The sequence below is a fragment of the Procambarus clarkii genome, chromosome 21 (assembly GCF_040958095.1).
Source record: "Procambarus clarkii isolate CNS0578487 chromosome 21, FALCON_Pclarkii_2.0, whole genome shotgun sequence".
Taxonomy (NCBI): Eukaryota; Metazoa; Arthropoda; class Malacostraca; order Decapoda; family Cambaridae; genus Procambarus; species Procambarus clarkii.
This window is the reverse complement of record NC_091170.1, coordinates 23,606,969-23,615,763: the sequence shown is the minus strand read 5'-3', so window position 1 is coordinate 23,615,763 and position 8,795 is coordinate 23,606,969.

The window sequence follows — 8,795 nt, the reverse complement described above, 5'->3', positions numbered from 1 at the left end:
ATTAGGGAGGGGGGTTATATTGAATTTATATATATACAGCCAATCAAACTACAGTATTAAACTACATATTAGTATACATTAAAGAGGTTCCTTATCTTATTATACAGCAGGCCTTAGTTCACCAGATATAACTAGGATGTAGACACCAAATTTCCTCGTATGAGGCAGCTTCCATCACCCTGGTAACTGGAGCACAAAGTTTGCTTCCTCTTCTTTACCTGTCAAAAAGGGCGCTAGCTAAAAGCCAGAATCCTAATATATGACAGCAATATCAGAGAAAACACTGTACAATGAACCATAAAGACCAAGGCTTAATTACCTTTTATTAAGAGGCTGTTCACATTCTAACCGGCCCGCCCTATCTACTGACATTAATGGCCAAAAGTGATTAGATAAATGGGTTTCGGCAGAACACTTTCCTTGTATTTGTTGACAGCGTGTTGATGATGAAAGACCTTTGGTTTCCATAACACTTCGTCCAAGAGAAATTAACAGGAGCCGAATTTGCTCCCGTGCGCCTCTGGTCTAAGAAGAACAACAATGGCTGACCAGTCCCCTCACTCCTGACGCCACTGGCCAACATTGTCCAGTTATCAGTAAGTGATAGAAGGGTCACATTTACTCTATTTTAATATTGATAATTAAGTTAATTAAAATAAAATGGTTTTATGATGGTAAAGTTCAAAGACTAATGTATTTAATAATAATTCCCAGCAGAATAGCTGGTGAATTTATAATAGTATGTGGCAATGATATCCCGTTTTCTATAGGCGAAAAGTTCCACTACAAGTTTCATTTTCTATGGGTAACTTGTTTATACAATGCAGCAACAATATCTGCAATTGCATGAAATATTATTAAATGGTGTCGGATTTTCCGACAGAGGCCCAGGTGGAGGCCCGAAGTGGAGGCCCAGGTGGAGGCACAGGTGGAGGCCCCAGGTGGAGGCTCTAAGTGGAGGCCCAGGTGGAGGCCCCAGGTGGAGGCCCCAGGTGGAGGCCCCAGGTGGAGGCTCTAAGTGGAGGCCCAGGTGGAGGCCCCAGGTGGAGGCCCCAGGTGGAGGCCCAGGTGGAGGCCCCAGGTGGAGGCCCCAGGTGGAGGCTCTAAGTGGAGGCCCCAGGTGGAGGCCCCAGGTGGAGGCCCAGGTGGAGACCCCATGTGGAGGCCCCAGGTTGAGGCCCTAGGTGGAGGCCCATTGTGGAGGCCCCATGTGAAGGCCCCAGGTTGAGGCCCCAGGTGGAGGCCCCAGGTGGAGGCCCCATGTGGAGGGCCCAGGTGGAGGCCCCAGGTGGAGGCCCCAGGTGGAGGCCCAGGTGGAGGCCCAGGTGGTGGCCCAGGTGGAGGCCCAGATGGTGGCCCAGGTGGTGGCCCCAGGTGGTGGCCCCAGGTGGTGGCCCCAGGTGGAGGCCCCAGGTGGAGGCCCCAGGTGAAAGCCCCAGGTGGAGGCCCCAGGTGGAGGCCCAGGTTGTGGCCCAGGTGGTGGCCCCAGGTGGAGGCCCAGGTTGTGGCCCAGGTGGTGGCCCCAGGTGGAGGCCCCAGGTGGTGGCCCAGGTGGTGGCCCAGGTGGTGGCCACAGGTGGAGGCCCCAGGTGGAGGCCCCAGGTGGAGGCCCCAGGTGAAAGCCCCAGGTGGAGGCAACAGGTGGAGGCCCCAGGTGGTGGCCCAGGTGGTGGCCCCAGGTGGAGGCCCAGGTGGTGTCCCAGGTGGTGGTCCCAGGTGGTGGCCCCAGGTGGAGGCCCAGGTGGTGTCCCAGGTGGTGACCCAGGTGGTGGTCCCAGGTGGAGGCCCCAGGTGGAGGCCCAAGGTGTAGGCCCAGGTGGAGGCCCAGGTGGAGGGGCACCAGATGGAGGCCCAGGTGGAGGCCCCAGGTGGAGGCCCCAGGTGGAGGCCCCAAGTGGAGGCCCCAAGTGGAGGCCCCAGATGGAGGCCCTAGGTGTAGGCCCAGGTGGAGGCCCGAAGTGGACGCCCAGGTGGAGGCCCCAGGTGGAGGCCCTAGGTGAAGGCCCAGGTGGAGGCCCCAGGTGGAGGCCCCATGTGGAGGCCCCAGGTGGAGGCCCCATGTGGAGGCCCCAGGTTGAGGCCCTAGGTGGAGGCCCCAGGTGCATGCTCCAGGTGGAGGACTCATGTGGAGGCCCCAGGTTGAAGCCCAGGTGAAGGCCCCAGGTGGAGGCCCTATGTGGAGGCCCGAGGTTGAGGACCAGGTGGAGGCCCCAGGTGGAGGCCCCAGGTGGAGGCCCCAGATGGAGGCCCAGGTGGAGGCCCCAGGTGGAGGCCCCAGGTGGAGGCCCCAGGTGGAGGCCCTAGGTGGAGGCCCCAGGTGGAGGCCCCAGGTGGAGGCCCCATGTGGAGGCCCCAGGTGGAGGCCCCAGGTGGAGGCCGCAGGTGGAGGCCCTAGGTGTAGGCCGCAGGTGGAGGCCCCAGGTGGAGGCCCAGGTGGAGGCCCCAGGTGGAGGCCCAGGTGGAGGCCAAGGTGGAGGCCCCAGGTGGAGGCCCCAGGTGGAGGCCCAGGTGGAGGCCCTAGGTGAAGGCCCCAGGTGGAGGCCCAGGTGGAGGCCCCAGGTGGAGGCCCCAAATGGAGGCCCAGGTGGAGGCCCAGGTGGCGGCCCCAGGTGGAGGCCCAGGTGGCGGCCCAAGTGGAGGCCCCAGGTAGAGGCCCAGGTGGCGGCCCAAGTTGAGGCCCCAGGTGGAGGCCCAGGTGGAGGCCCGCCCAGGTGGAAGCCCAGGTAGAGGCCCCAGGTGGAGGCCCCAGGTGGAGGCCCCAGGTGGAGGCCCCAGGTGGAGGCCCCAGGTCGAGGCCCAGGTGGAGGCCCCAGGTGGAGGCCCCAGGTGGAGGCTGTGGGAACCGAACTGTGAGATTTATATTTATTTAATTTAGATGAATTTATATAGAATTTATATTTTCATTTGTTTATATATTTCGATTGCAATTTGTATGATGTTAAGTGGACTGTATTTCTGTAATAATCTCAGAAATCTATCCACTACACATTAGGGAGGGGGGTTATATTGAATTTATATATATACAGCCAATCAAACTACAGTATTAAACTACATATTAGTATACATTAAAGAGGTTCCTTATGTTATTATACAGCAGGCCTTAGTTCACCAGATATAACTAGGATGTAGACACCAAATTTCCTCGTATGAGGCAGCTTCCATCACCCTGGTAACTGGAGCACAAAGTTTGCTTCCTCTTCTTTACCTGTCAAAAAGGGCGCTAGCTAAAAGCCAGAATCCTAATATATGACAGCAATATCAGAGAAAACACTGTACAATGAACCATAAAGACCAAGGCTTAATTACCTTTTATTAAAAGGCTGTTCACATTCTAACCGGCACGCCCTATCTACTGACATTAATGGCCAAAAGTGATTAGATAAATGGGTTTCGGCAGAACACTTTCCTTGTATTTCTTGACAGCGTGTTGATGATGAAAGACCTTTGGTTTCCATAACACTTCGTTCAAGACAAATTAACAGGAGCCGAATTTGCTCCCGTGCGCCTCTGGTCTAAGAACAACAACAATGGCTGACCAGTCCCCTCACTCCTGACGCCACTGGCCAACATTGTCCAGATATCAGTAAGTGATAGAAGTGTCACATTTACTCTATTTTAATATTGATAATTAAGTTAATTAAAATAAAATGGTTTTATGATGGTAAAGTCCAAAGACTAATGTATTTAAGAATAATTCCCAGCAGAATAGCTGGTGATTTTATAATAGTATGTGGCAATGTTATCCCGTTTTCTATAGGCGAAAAGTTCACTACAAGTTACATTTTCTATGGGTAACTTGTTTATACAATGCAGCAACAATATCTGCAATTGCATGAAATATTATTAAATGGTGTCGGATTTTCCGACAGAGGCCCAGGTGGAGGCCCAGGTGGAGGCCCCAGGTGGAGTCTCTAAGTGGAGGCCCAGGTGGAGGCCCCAGGTGGAGGCCCCAGTTGGAGGCCCTAGGTGGAGGCCCCAGGTGGAGGCCCCAGGTGGAGGCCGCAGGTGTAGGCCGCAGGTGGAGGCCTAAGGTGGAGGCCCAGGTGGAGGCCCCAGGTAGAGGCCCAGGTGGAGGCCAAGGTGGAGGCCCCAGGTGGAGGCCCCAGGTGGAGGCCCAGGTGGAGGCCCAGGTGGAGGCCCAAGGTGAAGGCCCCAGGTGGAGGCCCAGGTGGAGGCCCCAGGTGGAGGCCCAGGTGGAGGCCCAGTGGCGGCCCCAGGTGGAGGCCCAGGTGGCGGCCCAAGTGGAGGCCCCAGGTGGAGGCCCAGGTGGCGGCCCAAGTTGAGGCCCCAGGTGGAGGCCCGCCCAGGTGGAGGCAAAGGTGGAGGCCCCAGGTGGAGGCCCCAGGTGGAGGCCCCAGGTTGAGGCCCCAGGTGGAGGCCCAGGTGGAGGCCCCAGGTGGAGGCCCCAGGTCGAGGCCCAGGTGGAGGCCCCAGGTCGAGGCCCCAGGTCGAGGCCCCAGGTGGAGGCCCCAGGTGGAGGCTGTGGGAACCGAACTGTGAGATTTATATTTATTTAATTTATATGAATTTATATAGAATTTATATTTTCATTAGTTTATATATTTCGATTGCAATTTGTATGATGTTAAGTGGACTGTATTTCTGTAATAATCTCACAAATCGATCCACTACACATTAGGGAGGGGGGATATATTGAATTTATATATATACAGCCAATCAAACTACAGTATTAAACTACATATTAGTAAACATTAAAGAGGTTCCTTATCTTATTATACAGCAGGCCTTAGTTCACCAGATATAACTAGGATGTAGACACCAAATTTCCTCGTATGAGGCAGCTTCAATCACCCTGGTAACTGGAGCACAAAGTTTGCTTCCTCTTCTTTACCTGTCAAAAAGGGCGCTAGCTAAAAGCCAGAATCCTAATATATGACAGCAATATCAGAGAAAACACTGTACAATGAACCATAAAGACCAAAGCTTAATTACCTTTTATTAAGAGGCTGTTCACATTCTAACCGGATCTCCCTATCTACTGACATTAATGGCCAAAAGTGATTAGATAAATGGGTTTCGGCAGAACACTTTCCTTGTATTTGTTGACAGCGTGTTGATGATGAAAGACCTTTGGTTTCCATAACACTTCGTCCAAGAGAAATTAACAGGAGCCGAATTTGCTCCCGTGCGCCTCTGGTCTAAGAACAACAACAATGGCTGACCAGTCCCTCACTCCTGACGCCACTGGCCAACATTGTCCAGATATCAGTAAGTGATAGAAGGGTCACATTTACTCTATTTTAATATTGATAATTAAGTTAATTAAAATAAAATGGTTTTATGATGGTAAAGTCCAAAGACTAATGTATTTAAGAATAATTCCCAGCAGAATAGTTGGTGAATTTATAATAGTATGTGGCAATGATATCCAGTTTTCTATAGGCGAAAAGTTCCACTACAAGTTACATTTTCTATGGGTAACTTGTTTATACAATGCAGCAACAATATCTGCAATTGCATGAAATATTATTAAATGGTGTCGGATTTTCCGACAGAGGCCCAGGTGGAGGCCCGAAGTGGAGGCCCAGGTGGAGGCACAGGTGGAGGCCCCAGGTGGAGGCCCCAGGTGGAGGCCCCAGGTGGAGGCCCCAGGTGGAGGCTCTAAGTGGAGGCCCAGGTGGAGGCCCCAGGTGGAGGCCCCAGGTGGAGGCCCAGGTGGAGGCCCCAGGTGGAGGCCTAGGTGGAGGCTCTAGGTGGAGGCCCCAGGTGGAGGCCCCAGGTGGAGGCCCAGGTGGAGACCCCATGTGGAGGCCCCAGGTTGAGGCCCTAGGTGGAGGCCCCAGGTGGAGGCCCATGGTGGAGGCCCCATGTGAAGGCCCCAGGTTGAGGCCCCAGGTGGAGGCCCCAGGTGGAGGCCCCAGGTGGAGGCCCCATGTGGAGGGCCCAGGTGGAGGCCCCAGGTGGACGCCGCAGGTGGAGGCCCCAGGTGGAGGCCCCAGGTGGAGGCCCAGGTGGAGGCCCAGGTGGTGGCCCAGGTGGAGGCCCAGATGGTGGCCCAGGTGGTGGCCCCAGGTGGTGGCCCCAGGTGGTGGCCCCAGGTGGAGGCCCCAGGTGGAGGCCCCAGGTGGAGGCCCAGGTTGTGGCCCAGGTGGTGGCCCCAGGTGGAGGCCCCAGGTGGTGGCCCAGGTGGTGGCCCAGGTGGTGGCCCCAGGTGGAGTCCCAGGTGGAGGCCCAGGTGGTGTCCCAGGTGGTGGTCCCAGGTGGTGGCCCCAGGTGGAGGCCCAGGTGGTGTCCCAGGTGGTGACCCAGGTGGTGGTCCCAGGTGGTGGCCCCAGGTGGAGGCCCAGGTGGTGTCCCAGGTGGTGACCCAGGTGGTGGTCCCAGGTGGAGGCCCCAGGTGGAGGCCCCAGGTGTAGGCCCAGGTGGAGGCCCAGGTGGAGGGGCACCAGATGGAGGCCCAGGTGGAGGTCCCAGGTGGAGGCCCCAGGTGGAGGCCCCAGGTGGAGGCCCCAAGTGGAGGCCCCAAGTGGAGGCCCCAGATGGAGGCCCTAGGTGTAGGCCCAGGTGGAGGCCCGAAGTGGACGCCCAGGTGGAGGCCCCAGGTGGAGGCCCTAGGTGGAGGCCCAGGTGGAGGCCCCAGGTGGAGGCCCCATGTGGAGGCCCCAGGTGGAGGCCCCATGTGGAGGCCCCAGGTTGAGGCCCTAGGTGGAGGCCCCAGGTGGAGGCTCCAGGTGGAGGACCCATGTGGAGGCCCCAGGTTGAAGCCCAGGTGAAGGCCGCAGGTGGAGGCCCCATGTGGAGGCCCGAGGTTGAGGACCAGGTGGAGGCCCCAGATGGAGGCCCCAGGTGGAGGCCCAGGTGGATGCCCCAGGTGGAGGCCCCAGGTGGAGGCCCCAGGTGGAGGCCCTAGGTGGAGGCCCCAGGTGGAGGCCCCAGGTGGAGGCCCCATGTGGAGGCCCCAGGTGGAGGCCCCTGGTGGAGGCCGCAGGTGGAGGCCCTAGGTGTAGGCCGCAGGTGGAGGCCCCAGGTGGAGGCCCAGGTGGAGGCCCCAGGTGGAGGCCCAGGTGGAGGCCAAGGTGGAGGCCCCAGGTGGAGGCCCCAGGTGGAGGCCCAGGTGGAGGCCCAAGGTGAAGGCCCCAGGTGGAGGCCCAGGTGGAGGCCCCAGGTGGAGGCCCCAAATGGAGGCCCAGGTGGAGGCCCAGGTGGCGGCCCCAGGTGGAGGCCCAGGTGGCGGCCCTAGTGGAGGCCCCAGGTGGAGGCCCAGGTGGCGGCCCAAGTTGAGGCCCCAGGTGGAGGCCCAGGTGGAGGCCCGCCCAGGTGGAGGCCCAGGTGGAGGCCCCAGGTGGAGGCCCCAGGTGGAGGCCCCAGGTGGAGGCCCCAGGTTGAGGCCCCAGGTGGAGGCCCAGGTGGAGGCCCCAGGTGGAGGCCCCAGGTCGAGGCCCAGGTGGAGGCCCCAGGTGGAGGCCCCAGGTAGAGGCTGTGGGAACCGAACTGTGAGATTTATATTTATTTAATTTATATGAATTTATATAGAATTTATATTTTCATTTGTTTATATATTTCGATTGCAATTTGTATGATGTTAAGTGGACTGTATTTCTGTAATAATCTCAGAAATCTATCCACTACACATTAGGGAGGGGGGTTATATTGAATTTATATATATACAGCCAATCAAACTACAGTATTAAACTACATATTAGTATACATTAAAGAGGTTCCTTATCTTATTATACAGCAGGCCTTAGTTCACCAGATATAACTAGGATGTAGACACCAAATTTCCTCGTATGAGGCAGCTTCCATCACCCTGGTAACTGGAGCACAAAGTTTGCTTCCTCTTCTTTACCTGTCAAAAAGGGCGCTAGCTAAAAGCCAGAATCCTAATATATGACAGCAATATCAGAGAAAACACTGTACAATGAACCATAAAGACCAAGGCTTAATTACCTTTTATTAAGAGGCTGTTCACATTCTAACCGGATCTCCCTATCTACTGACATTAATGGCCAAAAGTGATTAGATAAATGGGTTTCGGCAGAACACTTTCCTTGTATTTCTTGACAGCGTGTTGATGATGAAAGACCTTTGGTTTCCATAACACTTCGTCCAAGAGAAATTAACAGGAGCCGAATTTGCTCCCGTGCGCCTCTGGTCTAAGAACAACAACAATGGCTGACCAGTCCCTCACTCCTGACGCCACTGGCCAACATTGTCCAGATATCAGTAAGTGATAGAAGGGTCACATTTACTCTATTTTAATATTTATAATTAAGTTAATTAAAATAAAATGGTTTTATGATGGTAAAGTCCAAAGACTAATGTATTTAAGAATAATTCCCAGCAGAATAGGTGGTGAATTTATAATAGTATGTGGCAATGATATCCCGTTTTCTATAGGCGAAAAGTTCCACTACAAGTTACATTTTCTATGGGTAACTTGTTTATACAATGCAGCAACAATATCTGCAATTGCATGAAATATTATTAAATGGTGTCGGATTTTCCGACAGAGGCCCAGGTGGAGGCCCGAAGTGGAGGCCCAGGTGGAGGCACAGGTGGAGGCCCCAGGTGGAGGCTCTAGGTGGAGGCCCAGGTGGAGGCCCCAGGTGGAGGCCCCAGGTGGAGGCTCCAGGTGGAGGCTCCAGGTGGAGGCTCTAAGTGGAGGCCCAGGTGGAGGCCCCAGGTGGAGGCCCCAGGTGGAGGCCCAGGTGGAGGCCCCAGGTGGAGGCCCCAGGTGGAGGCTCTAAATGGAGGCCCCAGGTGGAGGCCCCAGGTGGAGGCCCCAGGTTGAGGCCCTAGGTGGAGGCCCCAGGTGGAGGCTCCAGGTGGAG